The sequence below is a fragment of the Electrophorus electricus genome, chromosome 13 (genome assembly GCF_041902795.1).
Source record: "Electrophorus electricus isolate QZ-2024a chromosome 13, ASM4190279v1, whole genome shotgun sequence".
NCBI classification, from domain to species: Eukaryota; Metazoa; Chordata; class Actinopteri; order Gymnotiformes; family Gymnotidae; genus Electrophorus; species Electrophorus electricus.
Genome location: NC_137509.1, coordinates 26,613,961 through 26,630,917, shown reverse-complemented (window position 1 = coordinate 26,630,917; position 16,957 = coordinate 26,613,961). Strand labels below are relative to the sequence as shown.

Here is a 16,957-nt window from a genome sequence, read left to right as displayed (position 1 = left end):
ATCTGCTATTCCCAGGTGCTAACAGATAGGTTTTTTTAATTAATCACTGCACTTCACATCCTAGCATGTCATCTTGAAAGTAAATTAATTTGATGCAGGAGAAGCTTACAGCAGCTCGTAGTCCAAGATGCTAAAAGATAGTTTTTTGATGAATCACTGCACTTCACATTCAGGCATGTGAGTTGGAGAGTAAATGAAAGTGATGCAAAAAAAACTTACAGCATCTGCTATTCCCAGGTGCTAACAGATAGGTTTTTTATTAATCACTGCACTTCACATTTGAGCATGTCAGCTTGAAAGTAAATTAAAGTGATGCAAGAAAAGCTTACAACACATGGTATTCCTAGGTAGGGTCCCACCTCAGTACTATTCAGGCACAAACTTGCTTAGCTTCCAAGTTCAGATGAGATTGGACGTTCTGAAGCTGGTATGGCCGTAAACCTTAAACGCTTACTCAAATTGCCTAATCATAGAAAATATGATCAAATACCAATCTGACATTTTTTTTTATTAATCCCTGCACTTGACATTCTAGAATGTTGTCTTGAAAGTAAATTAAAATGATGCAATAAAAGCTTACAACATCTGGTATTCGGAGGCACTAACAGACAGTTTTTTTATTAATCACTGCACTTCACATTCAAGCATGTTAGTTGGAGAGTAAATTAAAGTGATGCAATAAATACTTACAGCATCTGCTATTCCCAGGTGCTAACAGATAGTTTGATTTAATTATTCACTGCACTTCAAATTTGAGCTTGATAGCTTGAACATAAATTTAAGGGATGCAATAAAATCTTACAGCACCTGCTATTCCCTGGTACTAATAGATTTCTATTTAATCTGTACACTTCACTTACAAGCATGTCAGTTGCATATTAAATTAAAGTGATGCAAGAAAAACTTACAGCATCTGCTATTCCCAGGTGCTAACAGATAGTTTTTTTTAATTAATCACTGCACTTCACATCCTAGCATGTCATCTTGAAAGTAAATTAATGTGATGCAGGAGAAGCTTACAACAGCTCGTAGTCCAAGGTGCTAAAAGATAGTTTTTTGATGAATCACTGCACTTCACATTCAGGCATGTGAGTTGGAGAGTAAATGAAAGTGATGCAAAAAAAACTTACAGCATCTGCTATTCCCAGGTGCTAACAGATAGTTTTTTTTATTAATCACTGCACTTCACATTTGAGAATGTCAGCTTGAAAGTAAATTAAAGTGATGCAAGAAAAGCTTACAGCACATGGTATTCCTAGGTAGGGTCCCACCTCAGTACTATCCAGGCACAAACTTCCTTAGCTTCCAAGTTCAGATGAGATTGGAGGCGTGCTGAAGCTGGTATGGCTGTAAACCTTAAACACTTACTCAAATTGCCTAATCATAGAAAATATGATCAAAGACCAATCTGACATTTTTTTTTATTAATCCCTGCACTTGACATTCTAGAATGTTATCTTGAAAGCAAATTAAATGATGCAATAAAAGCTTACAACATCTGGTATTGGGAGGCACTAACAGACAGTTTTTTTATTAATCACTGCACTTCACATTCAAGCATGTCAGTTGGAGAGTAAATTAAAGTGATGCAATAAAAACTTACAGCATCTGCTATTCCCAGGTGCTAACAGTTATTTTGATTTAATTATTCACTGCACTTCAAATTTGAGATTGATAGATTGAACATAAATTTAAGGGATGCAATAAAATCTTAAAGCACCTGCTATTCCCTGGTACTAATAGATTTCTATTTAATCTGTACACTCCACTTACAAGCATGTCAGTTGCATATTAAATTAAAGTGATGCAAGAAAAACTTACAGCATCTGCTATTCCCAGGTGCTAACAGATAGGTTTTTTTAATTAATCACTGCACTTCACATCCTAGCATGTCATCTTGAAAGTAAATTAATGTGATGCAGGAGAAGCTTACAGCAGCTCGTAGTCCAAGGTGCTAAAAGATAGTTTTTTGATGAATCACTGCACTTCACATTCAGGCATGTGAGTTGGAGAGTAAATGAAAGTGATGCAAAAAAAAACTTACAGCATCTGCTATTCCCAGGTGCTAACAGATAGGTTTTTTATTAATCACTGCACTTCACATTTGAGCATGTCAGCTTGAAAGTAAATTAAAGTGATGCAAGAAAAGCTTACAGCACATGGTATTCCTAGGTAGGGTCCCACCTCAGTACTATCCAGGCACAAACTTGCTTAGCTTCCAAGTTCAGATGAGTTTGGAGGCGTGCTGAAGCTGGTATGGCCGTAAACCTTAAACCCTTACTCAAATTGCCTAATCATAGAAAATATGATCAAAGACCAATCTGACATTTTTTTTATTAATCCCTGCACTTGACATTCTAGAATGTTATCTTGAAAGTAAATTAAAATGATGCAATAAAAGCTTACAACATCTGGTATTCGGAGGCACTAACAGACAGTTTTTTTATTAATCACTGCACTTCACATTCAAGCATGTCAGTTGGAGAGTAAATTAAAGTGATGCAATAAAAACTTACAGCATCTGCTATTCCCAGGTGCTAACAGATAGTTTGATGTAATTATTCACTGCACTTCAAATTTGAGCTTGATAGCTTGAACATAAATTTAAGGGATGCAATAAAATCTTACAGCACCTGCTATTCCCTGGTACTAATAGATTTCTATTTAATCTGTACACTTCACTTACAAGCATGTCAGTTGCATATTAAATTAAAGTGATGCAAGAAAAACTTACAGCATCTGCTATTCCCAGGTGCTAACAGATAGGTTTTTTTAATTAATCACTGCACTTCACATCCTAGCATGTCATCTTGAAAGTAAATTAATTTGATGCAGGAGAAGCTTACAGCAGCTCGTAGTCCAAGATGCTAAAAGATAGTTTTTTGATGAATCACTGCACTTCACATTCAGGCATGTGAGTTGGAGAGTAAATGAAAGTGATGCAAAAAAAACTTACAGCATCTGCTATTCCCAGGTGCTAACAGATAGGTTTTTTATTAATCACTGCACTTCACATTTGAGCATGTCAGCTTGAAAGTAAATTAAAGTGATGCAAGAAAAGCTTACAACACATGGTATTCCTAGGTAGGGTCCCACCTCAGTACTATTCAGGCACAAACTTGCTTAGCTTCCAAGTTCAGATGAGATTGGACGTTCTGAAGCTGGTATGGCCGTAAACCTTAAACACTTACTCAAATTGCCTAATCATAGAAAATATGATCAAATACCAATCTGACATTTTTTTTTATTAATCCCTGCACTTGACATTCTAGAATGTTGTCTTGAAAGTAAATTAAAATGATGCAATAAAAGCTTACAACATCTGGTATTCGGAGGCACTAACAGACAGTTTTTTTATTAATCACTGCACTTCACATTCAAGCATGTTAGTTGGAGAGTAAATTAAAGTGATGCAATAAATACTTACAGCATCTGCTATTCCCAGGTGCTAACAGATAGTTTGATTTAATTATTCACTGCACTTCAAATTTGAGCTTGATAGCTTGAACATAAATTTAAGGGATGCAATAAAATCTTACAGCACCTGCTATTCCCTGGTACTAATAGATTTCTATTTAATCTGTACACTTCACTTACAAGCATGTCAGTTGCATATTAAATTAAAGTGATGCAAGAAAAACTTACAGCATCTGCTATTCCCAGGTGCTAACAGATAGTTTTTTTTAATTAATCACTGCACTTCACATCCTAGCATGTCATCTTGAAAGTAAATTAATGTGATGCAGGAGAAGCTTACAACAGCTCGTAGTCCAAGGTGCTAAAAGATAGTTTTTTGATGAATCACTGCACTTCACATTCAGGCATGTGAGTTGGAGAGTAAATGAAAGTGATGCAAAAAAAACTTACAGCATCTGCTATTCCCAGGTGCTAACAGATAGTTTTTTTTTATTAATCACTGCACTTCACATTTGAGAATGTCAGCTTGAAAGTAAATTAAAGTGATGCAAGAAAAGCTTACAGCACATGGTATTCCTAGGTAGGGTCCCACCTCAGTACTATCCAGGCACAAACTTGCTTAGCTTCCAAGTTCAGATGAGTTTGGAGGCGTGCTGAAGCTGGTATGGCCGTAAACCTTAAACCCTTACTCAAATTGCCTAATCATAGAAAATATGATCAAAGACCAATCTGACATTTTTTTTATTAATCCCTGCACTTGACATTCTAGAATGTTATCTTGAAAGTAAATTAAAATGATGCAATAAAAGCTTACAACATCTGGTATTCGGAGGCACTAACAGACAGTTTTTTTATTAATCACTGCACTTCACATTCAAGCATGTCAGTTGGAGAGTAAATTAAAGTGATGCAATAAAAACTTACAGCATCTGCTATTCCCAGGTGCTAACAGATAGTTTGATGTAATTATTCACTGCACTTCAAATTTGAGCTTGATAGCTTGAACATAAATTTAAGGGATGCAATAAAATCTTACAGCACCTGCTATTCCCTGGTACTAATAGATTTCTATTTAATCTGTACACTTCACTTACAAGCATGTCAGTTGCATATTAAATTAAAGTGATGCAAGAAAAACTTACAGCATCTGCTATTCCCAGGTGCTAACAGATAGGTTTTTTTAATTAATCACTGCACTTCACATCCTAGCATGTCATCTTGAAAGTAAATTAATTTGATGCAGGAGAAGCTTACAGCAGCTCGTAGTCCAAGATGCTAAAAGATAGTTTTTTGATGAATCACTGCACTTCACATTCAGGCATGTGAGTTGGAGAGTAAATGAAAGTGATGCAAAAAAAACTTACAGCATCTGCTATTCCCAGGTGCTAACAGATAGGTTTTTTATTAATCACTGCACTTCACATTTGAGCATGTCAGCTTGAAAGTAAATTAAAGTGATGCAAGAAAAGCTTACAACACATGGTATTCCTAGGTAGGGTCCCACCTCAGTACTATTCAGGCACAAACTTGCTTAGCTTCCAAGTTCAGATGAGATTGGACGTTCTGAAGCTGGTATGGCCGTAAACCTTAAACACTTACTCAAATTGCCTAATCATAGAAAATATGATCAAATACCAATCTGACATTTTTTTTTATTAATCCCTGCACTTGACATTCTAGAATGTTGTCTTGAAAGTAAATTAAAATGATGCAATAAAAGCTTACAACATCTGGTATTCGGAGGCACTAACAGACAGTTTTTTTATTAATCACTGCACTTCACATTCAAGCATGTTAGTTGGAGAGTAAATTAAAGTGATGCAATAAATACTTACAGCATCTGCTATTCCCAGGTGCTAACAGATAGTTTGATTTAATTATTCACTGCACTTCAAATTTGAGCTTGATAGCTTGAACATAAATTTAAGGGATGCAATAAAATCTTACAGCACCTGCTATTCCCTGGTACTAATAGATTTCTATTTAATCTGTACACTTCACTTACAAGCATGTCAGTTGCATATTAAATTAAAGTGATGCAAGAAAAACTTACAGCATCTGCTATTCCCAGGTGCTAACAGATAGTTTTTTTTAATTAATCACTGCACTTCACATCCTAGCATGTCATCTTGAAAGTAAATTAATGTGATGCAGGAGAAGCTTACAACAGCTCGTAGTCCAAGGTGCTAAAAGATAGTTTTTTGATGAATCACTGCACTTCACATTCAGGCATGTGAGTTGGAGAGTAAATGAAAGTGATGCAAAAAAAACTTACAGCATCTGCTATTCCCAGGTGCTAACAGATAGTTTTTTTTTATTAATCACTGCACTTCACATTTGAGAATGTCAGCTTGAAAGTAAATTAAAGTGATGCAAGAAAAGCTTACAGCACATGGTATTCCTAGGTAGGGTCCCACCTCAGTACTATCCAGGCACAAACTTCCTTAGCTTCCAAGTTCAGATGAGATTGGAGGCGTGCTGAAGCTGGTATGGCTGTAAACCTTAAACACTTACTCAAATTGCCTAATCATAGAAAATATGATCAAAGACCAATCTGACATTTTTTTTTATTAATCCCTGCACTTGACATTCTAGAATGTTATCTTGAAAGTAAATTAAAATGATGCAATAAAAGCTTACAACATCTGGTATTCGGAGGCACTAACAGACAGTTTTTTTATTAATCACTGCACTTCACATTCAAGCATGTCAGTTGGAGAGTAAATTAAAGTGATGCAATAAATCTTACAGCATCTGCTATTCCCAGGTGCTAACAGATAGTTTGATTTAATTATTCACTGCACTTCAAATTTGAGCTTGATAGCTTGAACATAAATTTAAGGGATGCAATAAAATCTTACAGCACCTGCTATTCCCTGGTACTAATAGATTTCTATTTAATCTGTACACTTCACTTACAAGCATGTCAGTTGCATATTAAATTAAAGTGATGCAAGAAAAACTTACAGCATCTGCTATTCCCAGGTGCTAACAGATAGGTTTTATTAATTAATCACTGCACTTCACATCCTAGCATGTCATCTTGAAAGTAAATTAAAGTGATGCAAGAGAAGCTTACAGCATCTCATAGTCCAAGGTGCTAAAAGATAGTTTTTTGATGAATCACTGCACTTCACATTCAGGCATGTGAGTTGGAGAGTAAATGAAAGTGATGCAAAAAAAACTTACAGCATCTGCTATTCCCAGGTGCTAACAGATAGTTTTTTTTATTAATCACTGCACTTCACATTTGAGAATGTCAGCTTGAAAGTAAATTAAAGTGATGCAAGAAAAGCTCACAGCACATGGTATTCCTAGGTAGGGTCCCACCTCAATACTATCCAGGCACAAACTTGCTTAGCTTCCAAGTTCAGATGAGATTGGAGGCATGCTGAAGCTGGTATGGCCGTAAACCTTAAACACTTACTCAAATTGCCTAATCATAGAAAATATGATCAAAGACCAATCTGACATTTTTTTTTATTAATCCCTGCACTTGACATTCTAGAATGTTATCTTGAAAGTAAATTAAAATGATGCAATAAAAGCTTACAACATCTGGTATTCGGAGGCACTAACAGACAGTTTTTTTATTAATCACTGCACTTCACATTCAAGCATGTCAGTTGGAGAGTAAATTAAAGTGATGCAATAAAAACTTACAGCATCTGCTATTCCCAGGTGCTAACAGATAGTTTGATTTAATTATTCACTGCACTTCAAATTTGAGCTTGATAGCTTGAACATAAATTTAAGGGATGCAATAAAATCTTACAGCACCTGCTATTCCCTGGTACTAATAGATTTCTATTTAATCTGTACACTTCACTTACAAGCATGTCAGTTGCATATTAAATTAAAGTGATGCAAGAAAAACTTACAGCATCTGCTATTCCCAGGTGCTAACAGATAGTTTTTTTTAATTAATCACTGCACTTCACATCCTAGCATGTCATCTTGAAAGTAAATTAATGTGATGCAAGAGAAGCTTACAGCAGCTCGTAGTCCAAGGTGCTAAAAGATAGTCTTTTGATGAATCACTGCACTTCACATTCAGGCATGTGAGTTGGAGAGTAAATGAAAGTGATGCAAAAAAAACTTACAGCACCTGCTATTCCCAGGTGCTAACAGATAGTTTTTTTTATTAATCACTGCACTTCACATTTGAGAATGTCAGCTTGAAAGTAAATTAAAGTGATGCAAGAAAAGCTCACAGCACATGGCATTCCTAGGTAGGGTCCCACCTCAGTACTATCCAGGCACAAACTTGCTTAGCTTCCAAGTTCAGATGAGATTAAAGGCGTGCTGAAGCTGGTATGGCCGTAAACCTTAAACACTTACTCAAATTGCCTAATCATAGAAAATATGATCAAAGACCAATCTGACATTTTTTTTTATTAATCCCTGCACTTGACATTCTAGAATGTTATCTTGAAAGTAAATTAAAATGATGCAATAAAAGCTTACAACATCTGGTATTCGGAGGCACTAACAGACAGTTTTTTTATTAATCACGGCACTTCACATTCAAGCATGTTAGTTGGAGAGTAAATTAAAGTGATGCAATAAATACTTACAGCATCTGCTATTCCCAGGTGCTAACAGATAGTTTGATTTAATTATTCACTGCACTTCAAATTTGAGCTTGATAGCTTGAACATAAATTTAAGGGATGCAATAAAATCTTACAGGACCTGCTATTCCCTGGTACTAAAATATTTCTATTTAATCTGTACACTTCACATACAAGCATGTCAGTTGCAAATTAAATTAAACTGATGCAAGAAAAACTTACAGCATCTGCTATTCCCAGGTGCTAACAGATAGGTTTTATTAATTAATCACTGCACTTCACATCCTAGCATGTCATCTTGAAAGTAAATTAAAGTGATGCAAGAGAAGCTTACAGCATCTCATAGTCCAAGGTGCTAAAAGATAGTTTTTTGATGAATCACTGCAGTTCACATTCAGGCATGTGAGTTGGAGAGTAAATGAAAGTGATGCAAAAAAAACTTACAGCATCTGCTATTCCCAGGTGCTAACAGATAGGTTTTTTTATTAATCACTGCACTTCACATTTGAGAATGTCAGCTTGAAAGTAAATTAAAGTGATGCAAGAAAAGCTCACAGCACATGGTATTCCTAGGTAGGGTCCCACCTCAGTACTATCCAGGCACAAACTTGCTTAGCTTCGAAGTTCAGATGAGATTGGAGGCGTGCTGAAGCTGGTATGGCCGTAAACCTTAAACACTTACTCAAATTGCCTAATCATAGAAAATATGATCAAAGACCAATCTGAAATTTTTTTTATTAATCCCTGCACTTGACATTCTAGAATGTTATCTTGAAAGTAAATTAAAATGATGCAATAAAAGCTTACAACATCTGGTATTCGGAGGCACTAACAGACAGTTTTTTTATTAATCACTGCACTTCACATTCAAACATGTTAGTTGGAGAGTAAATTAAAGTCATGCAATAAATACTTACAGCATCTGCTATTCCCAGGTGCTAACAGATAGTTTGATTTAATTATTCACTGCACTTCAAATTTGAGCTTGATAGCTTGAACATAAATTTAAGGGATGCAATAAAATCTTACAGGACCTGCTATTCCCTGGTACTAAAATATTTCTATTTAATCTGTACACTTCACATACAAGCATGTCAGTTGCATATTAAATTAAAGTGATGCAAGAAAAACTTACAGCATCTGCTATTCCCAGGTGCTAACAGATAGGTTTTATTAATTAATCACTGCACTTCACATCCTAGCATGTCATCTTGAAAGTAAATTAAAGTGATGCAAGAGAAGCTTACAGCATCTCATAGTCGAAGGTGCTAAAAGATAGTTTTTTGATGAATCACTGCACTTCACATTCAGGCATGTGAGTTGGAGAGTAAATGAAAGTGATGCAAAAAAAACTTACAGCATCTGCTATTCCCAGGTGCTAACAGATAGGTTTTTTTTATTAATCACTGCACTTCACATTTGAGAATGTCAGCTTGAAAGTAAATTAAAGTGATGCAAGAAAAGCTTACAACACATGGTATTCCTAGGTAGGGTCCCACCTCAGTACTATTCAGGAACAAACTTGCTTAGCTTCCAAGTTCAGATGAGATTGGACGTTCTGAAGCTGGTATGGCCGTAAACCTTAAACACTTACTCAAATTGCCTAATCATAGAAAATATGATCAAATACCAATCTGACAATTTTTTTTATTAATCCCTGCACTTGACATTCTAGAATGTTGTCTTGAAAGTAAATTAAAATGATGCAATAAAAGCTTACAACATCTGGTATTCGGAGGCACTAACAGACAGTTTTTTTATTAATCACTGCACTTCACATTCAAGCATGTTAGTTGGAGAGTAAATTAAAGTGATGCAATAAATACTTACAGCATCTGCTATTCCCAGGTGCTAACAGATAGTTTGATTTAATTATTCACTGCACTTCAAATTTGAGCTTGATAGCTTGAACATAAATTTAAGGGATGCAATAAAATCTTACAGGACCTGCTATTCCCTGGTACTAAAATATTTCTATTTAATCTGTACACTTCACATACAAGCATGTCAGTTGCATATTAAATTAAAGTGATGCAAGAAAAACTTACAGCATCTGCTATTCCCAGGTGCTAACAGATAGGTTTTATTAATTAATCACTGCACTTCACATCCTAGCATGTCATCTTGAAAGTAAATTAAAGTGATGCAAGAGAAGCTTACAGCATCTCATAGTCCAAGGTCCTAAAAGATAGTTTTTTGATGAATCACTGCACTTCACATTCAGGCATGTGAGTTGGAGAGTAAATGAAAGTGATGCAAAAAAAACTTACAGCATCTGCTATTCCCAGGTGCTAACAGATAGTTTTTTTTATTAATCACTGCACTTCACATTTGAGAATGTCAGCTTGAAAGTAAATTAAAGTGATGCAAGAAAAGCTTACAACACATGGTATTCCTAGGTAGGGTCCCACCTCAGTACTATTCAGGCACAAACTTGCTTAGCTTCCAAGCTCAGATGAGATTGGACGTTCTGAAGCTGGTATGGCCGTAAACCTTAAACACTTACTCAAATTGCCTAATCATAGAAAATATGATCAAATACCAATCTGACAATTTTTTTTATTAATCCCTGCACTTGACATTCTAGAATGTTGTCTTGAAAGTAAATTAAAATGATGCAATAAAAGCTTACAACATCTGGTATTCGGAGGCACTAACAGACAGTTTTTTTATTAATCACTGCACTTCACATTCAAGCATGTTAGTTGGAGAGTAAATTAAAGTGATGCAATAAATACTTACAGCATCTGCTATTCCCAGGTGCTAACAGATAATTTGATTTAATTATTCACTGCACTTCAAATTTGAGCTTGATAGCTTGAACATAAATTTAAGGGATGCAATAAAATCTTACAGGACCTGCTATTCCCTGGTACTAAAATATTTCTATTTAATCTGTACACTTCACATACAAGCATGTCAGTTGCATATTAAATTAAAGTGATGCAAGAAAAACTTACAGCATCTGCTATTCCCAGGTGCTAACAGATAGGTTTTATTAATTAATCACTGCACTTCACATCCTAGCATGTCATCTTGAAAGTAAATTAAAGTGATGCAAGAGAAGCTTACAGCATCTCATAGTCCAAGGTGCTAAAAGATAGTTTTTTGATGAATCACTGCACTTCACATTCAGGCATGTGAGTTGGAGAGTAAATGAAAGTGATGCAAAAAAAACTTACAGCATCTGCTATTCCCAGGTGCTAACAGATAGTTTTTTTTTATTAATCACTGCACTTCACATTTGAGAATGTCAGCTTGAAAGTAAATTAAAGTGATGCAAGAAAAGCTCACAGCACATGGTATTCCTAGGTAGGGTCCCACCTCAGTACTATCCAGGCACAAACTTCCTTAGCTTCCAAGTTCAGATGAGATTGGAGGCGTGCTGAAGCTGGTATGGCCGTAAACCTTAAACACTTACTCAAATTGCCTAATCATAGAAAATATGATCAAAGACCAATCTGACATTTTTTTTATTAATCCCTGCACTTGACATTCTAGAATGTTATCTTGAAAGTAAATTAAAATGATGCAATAAAAGCTTACAACATCTGGTATTCGGAGGCACTAACAGACAGTTTTTTTATTAATCACTGCACTTCACATTAAAGCATGTCAGTTGGAGAGTAAATTAAAGTGATGCAATAAAAACTTACAGCATCTGCTATTCCCAGGTGCTAACAGATAGTTTGATTTAATTATTCACTGCACTTCAAATTTGAGCTTGATAGCTTGAACATAAATTTAAGGGATGCAATAAAATCTTACAGCACCTGCTATTCCCTGGTACTAATAGATTTCTATTTAATCTGTACACTTCACTTACAAGCATGTCAGTTGCATATTAAATTAAAGTGATGCAAGAAAAACTTACGGCATCTGCTATTCCCAGGTGCTAACAGATAGTTTTTTTTAATTAATCACTGCACTTCACATCCTAGCATGTCATCTTGAAAGTAAATTAAAGTGATGCAAGAGAAGCTTACAGCATCTCATAGTCCAAGGTGCTAAAAGATAGTTTTTTGATGAATCACTGCACTTCACATTCAGGCATGTGAGTTGGAGAGTAAATGAAAGTGATGCAAAAAAAACTTACAGCATCTGCTATTCCCAGGTGCTAACAGATAGGTTTTTTTATTAATCACTGCACTTCACATTTGAGAATGTCAGCTTGAAAGTAAATTAAAGTGATGCAAGAAAAGCTTACAACACATGGTATTCCTAGGTAGGGTCCCACCTCAGTACTATTCAGGCACAAACTTGCTTAGCTTCCAAGTTCAGATGAGATTGGACGTTCTGAAGCTGGTATGGCCGTAAACCTTAAACACTTACTCAAATTGCCTAATCATAGAAAATATGATCAAAGACCAATCTGACATTTTTTTTTATTAATCCCTGCACTTGACATTCTAGAATGTTATCTTGAAAGTAAATTAAAATGATGCAATAAAAGCTTACAACATCTGGTATTCGGAGGCACTAACAGACAGTTTTTTTATTAATCACTGCACTTCACATTCAAGCATGTCAGTTGGAGAGTAAATTAAAGTGATGCAATAAAAACTTACAGCATCTGCTATTCCCAGGTGCTAACAGATAGTTTGATTTAATTATTCACTGCACTTCAAATTTGAGCTTGATAGCTTGAACATAAATTTAAGGGATGCAATAAAATCTTACAGCACCTGCTATTCCCTGGTACTAATAGATTTCTATTTAATCTGTACACTTCACTTACAAGCATGTCAGTTGCATATTAAATTAAAGTGATGCAAGAAAAACTTACAGCATCTGCTATTCCCAGGTGCTAACAGATAGTTTTTTTTAATTAATCACTGCACTTCACATCCTAGCATGTCATCTTGAAAGTAAATTAATGTGATGCAAGAGAAGCTTACAGCAGCTCGTAGTCCAAGGTGCTAAAAGATAGTTTTTTGATGAATCACTGCACTTCACATTCAGGCATGTGAGTTGGAGAGTAAATGAAAGTGATGCAAAAAAAACTTACAGCATCTGCTATTCCCAGGTGCTAACAGATAGTTTTTTTTATTAATCACTGCACTTCACATTTGAGCATGTCAGCTTGAAAGTAAATTAAAGTGATGCAAGAAAAGCTTACAACACATGGTATTCCTAGGTAGGGTCCCACCTCAGTACTATTCAGGCACAAACTTGCCTAGCTTCCAAGTTCAGATGAGATTGGACGTTCTGAAGCTGGTATGGCCGTAAACCTTAAACACTTACTCAAATTGCCTAATCATAGGAAATATGATCAAATACCAATCTGACATTTTTTTTTATTAATCCCTGCACTTGACATTCTAGAATGTTGTCTTGAAAGTAAATTAAAATGATGCAATAAAAGCTTACAACATCTGGTATTCGGAGGCACTAACAGACAGTTTTTTTATTAATCACTGCACTTCACATTCAAGCATGTTAGTTGGAGAGTAAATTAAAGTGATGCAATAAATACTTACAGCATCTGCTATTCCCAGGTGCTAACAGATAGTTTGATTTAATTATTCACTGCACTTCAAATTTGAGCTTGATAGCTTGAACATAAATTTAAGGGATGCAATAAAATCTTACAGGACCTGCTATTCCCTGGTACTAAAATATTTCTATTTAATCTGTACACTTCACATACAAGCATGTCAGTTGCATATTAAATTAAAGTGATGCAAGAAAAACTTACAGCATCTGCTATTCCCAGGTGCTAACAGATAGGTTTTATTAATTAATCACTGCACTTCACATCCTAGCATGTCATCTTGAAAGTAAATTAAAGTGATGCAAGAGAAGCTTACAGCATCTCATAGTCCAAGGTGCTAAAAAATAGTTTTTGGATGAATCACTGCACTTCACATTCAGGCATGTGAGTTGGAGAGTAAATGAAAGTGATGCAAAAAAAACTTACAGCATCTGCTATTCCCAGGTGCTAACAGATAGTTTTTTTTATTAATCACTGCACTTCACATTTGAGCATGTCAGCTTGAAAGTAAATTAAAGTGATGCAAGAAAAGCTCACAGCACATGGTATTCCTAGGTAGGGTCCCACCTCAGTACTATCCAGGCACAAACTTGCTTAGCTTCCAAGTTCAGATGAGATTGAAGGCGTGCTGAAGCTGGTATGGCCGTAAACCTTAAACACTTACTCAAATTGCCTAATCATAGAAAATATGATCAAAGACCAATCTGACATTTTTTTTTATTAATCCCTGCACTTGACATTCTAGAATGTTATCTTGAAAGTAAATTAAAATGATGCAATAAAAGCTTACAACATCTGGTATTCGGAGGCACTAACAGACAGTTTTTTTATTAATCACTGCACTTCACATTCAAGCATGTCAGTTGGAGAGTAAATTAAAGTGATGCAATAAAAACTTACAGCATCTGCTATTCCCAGGTGCTAACAGATAGTTTGATTTAATTATTCACTGCACTTCAAATTTGAGCTTGATAGCTTGAACATAAATTTAAGGGATGCAATAAAATCTTACAGCACCTGCTATTCCCTGGTACTAATAGATTTCTATTTAATCTGTACACTTCACTTACAAGCATGTCAGTTGCATATTAAATTAAAGTGATGCAAGAAAAACTTACAGCATCTGCTATTCCCAGGTGCTAACAGATAGTTTTTTTTAATTAATCACTGCACTTCACATCCTAGCATGTCATCTTGAAAGTAAATTAATGTGATGCAAGAGAAGCTTACAGCAGCTCGTAGTCCAAGGTGCTAAAAGATAGTTTTTAGATGAATCACTGCACTTCACATTCAGGCATGTGAGTTGGAGAGTAAATGAAAGTGATGCAAAAAAAACTTACAGCATCTGCTATTCCCAGGTGCTAACAGATAGTTTTTTTTATTAATCACTGCACTTCACATTTGAGCATGTCAGCTTGAAAGTAAATTAAAGTGATGCAAGAAAAGCTTACAACACATGGTATTCCTAGGTAGGGTCCCACCTCAGTACTATTCAGGCACAAACTTGCCTAGCTTCCAAGTTCAGATGAGATTGGACGTTCTGAAGCTGGTATGGCCGTAAACCTTAAACACTTACTCAAATTGCCTAATCATAGGAAATATGATCAAATACCAATCTGACATTTTTTTTTATTAATCCCTGCACTTGACATTCTAGAATGTTGTCTTGAAAGTAAATTAAAATGATGCAATAAAAGCTTACAACATCTGGTATTCGGAGGCACTAACAGACAGTTTTTTTATTAATCACTGCACTTCACATTCAAGCATGTTAGTTGGAGAGTAAATTAAAGTGATGCAATAAATACTTACAGCATCTGCTATTCCCAGGTGCTAACAGATAGTTTGATTTAATTATTCACTGCACTTCAAATTTGAGCTTGATAGCTTGAACATAAATTTAAGGGATGCAATAAAATCTTACAGGACCTGCTATTCCCTGGTACTAAAATATTTCTATTTAATCTGTACACTTCACATACAAGCATGTCAGTTGCATATTAAATTAAAGTGATGCAAGAAAAACTTACAGCATCTGCTATTCCCAGGTGCTAACAGATAGGTTTTATTAATTAATCACTGCACTTCACATCCTAGCATGTCATCTTGAAAGTAAATTAAAGTGATGCAAGAGAAGCTTACAGCATCTCATAGTCCAAGATGCTAAAAGATAGTTTTTTGATGAATCACTGCACTTCACATTCAGGCATGTGAGTTGGAGAGTAAATGAAAGTGATGCAAAAAAAACTTACAGCATCTGCTATTCCCAGGTGCTAACAGATAGTTTTTTTTATTAATCACTGCACTTCACATTTGAGCATGTCAGCTTGAAAGTAAATTAAAGTGATGCAAGAAAAGCTCACAGCACATGGTATTCCTAGGTAGGGTCCCACCTCAGTACTATCCAGGCACAAACTTGCTTAGCTTCCAAGTTCAGATGAGATTGAAGGCGTGCTGAAGCTGGTATGGCCGTAAACCTTAAACACTTACTCAAATTGCCTAATCATAGAAAATATGATCAAAGACCAATCTGACATTTTTTTTTATTAATCCCTGCACTTGACATTCTAGAATGTTATCTTGAAAGTAAATTAAAATGATGCAATAAAAGCTTACAACATCTGGTATTCGGAGGCACTAACAGACAGTTTTTTTATTAATCACTGCACTTCACATTCAAGCATGTCAGTTGGAGAGTAAATTAAAGTGATGCAATAAAAACTTACAGCATCTGCTATTCCCAGGTGCTAAAAGATAGTTTGATTTAATTATTCACTGCACTTCAAATTTGAGCTTGATAGCTTGAACATAAATTTAAGGGATGCAATAAAATCTTACAGCACCTGCTATTCCCTGGTACTAATAGATTTCTATTTAATCTGTACACTTCACTTACAAGCATGTCAGTTGCATATTAAATTAAAGTGATGCAAGAAAAACTTACAGCATCTGCTATTCCCAGGTGCTAACAGATAGTTTTTTTTAATTAATCACTGCACTTCACATCCTAGCATGTCATCTTGAAAGTAAATTAATGTGATGCAAGAGAAGCTTACAGCAGCTCGTAGTCCAAGGTGCTAAAAGATAGTTTTTAGATGAATCACTGCACTTCACATTCAGGCATGTGAGTTGGAGAGTAAATGAAAGTGATGCAAAAAAAACTTACAGCATCTGCTATTCCCAGGTGCTAACAGATAGGTTTTTTTAATTAATCACTGCACTTCACATCCTAGCATGTCATCTTGAAAGTAAATTAAAGTGATGCAAGAGAAGCTTACAGCATCTCATAGTCCAAGGTGCTAAAAGATAGTTTTTTGATGAATCACTGCACTTCACATTCAGGCATGTGAGTTGGAGAGTAAATGAAAGTGATGCAAAAAAAACTTACAGCATCTGCTATTCCCATGTGCTAACAGATAGTTTTTTTTATTAATCACTGCACTTCACATTTGAGCATGTCAGCTTGAAAGTAA

At 35.4% G+C, this 16,957-nt stretch overlaps 15 pseudogenes; all 15 read right to left on the bottom strand.

Annotated features, from left to right (window-relative positions):
• Positions 1-322: 322 nt before the first annotated feature.
• On the bottom strand, positions 323-441 carry LOC145645023 (5S ribosomal RNA; annotated as a pseudogene).
• Positions 442-1,234: 793 nt separating this feature from the next.
• Positions 1,235-1,355, bottom strand: LOC145644802 (5S ribosomal RNA; annotated as a pseudogene).
• Positions 1,356-2,147: 792 nt separating this feature from the next.
• Positions 2,148-2,268, bottom strand: LOC145645913 (5S ribosomal RNA; annotated as a pseudogene).
• Positions 2,269-3,059: 791 nt separating this feature from the next.
• Positions 3,060-3,178, bottom strand: LOC145645022 (5S ribosomal RNA; annotated as a pseudogene).
• Positions 3,179-3,972: 794 nt separating this feature from the next.
• On the bottom strand, positions 3,973-4,093 carry LOC145645912 (5S ribosomal RNA; annotated as a pseudogene).
• Positions 4,094-4,884: 791 nt separating this feature from the next.
• Positions 4,885-5,003, bottom strand: LOC145645021 (5S ribosomal RNA; annotated as a pseudogene).
• A 794-nt stretch (positions 5,004-5,797) lies between these two features.
• On the bottom strand, positions 5,798-5,918 carry LOC145644801 (5S ribosomal RNA; annotated as a pseudogene).
• A 3,534-nt stretch (positions 5,919-9,452) lies between these two features.
• LOC145645890 (5S ribosomal RNA) lies at positions 9,453-9,571 on the bottom strand (annotated as a pseudogene).
• Positions 9,572-10,364: 793 nt separating this feature from the next.
• On the bottom strand, positions 10,365-10,483 carry LOC145645682 (5S ribosomal RNA; annotated as a pseudogene).
• Positions 10,484-11,277: 794 nt separating this feature from the next.
• On the bottom strand, positions 11,278-11,398 carry LOC145645097 (5S ribosomal RNA; annotated as a pseudogene).
• Positions 11,399-12,190: 792 nt separating this feature from the next.
• Positions 12,191-12,309, bottom strand: LOC145645020 (5S ribosomal RNA; annotated as a pseudogene).
• A 793-nt stretch (positions 12,310-13,102) lies between these two features.
• Positions 13,103-13,221, bottom strand: LOC145646026 (5S ribosomal RNA; annotated as a pseudogene).
• A 793-nt stretch (positions 13,222-14,014) lies between these two features.
• Positions 14,015-14,135, bottom strand: LOC145646015 (5S ribosomal RNA; annotated as a pseudogene).
• A 793-nt stretch (positions 14,136-14,928) lies between these two features.
• Positions 14,929-15,047, bottom strand: LOC145646025 (5S ribosomal RNA; annotated as a pseudogene).
• A 793-nt stretch (positions 15,048-15,840) lies between these two features.
• LOC145646014 (5S ribosomal RNA) lies at positions 15,841-15,961 on the bottom strand (annotated as a pseudogene).
• Between the last annotated feature and the right edge of the window lie 996 nt (positions 15,962-16,957).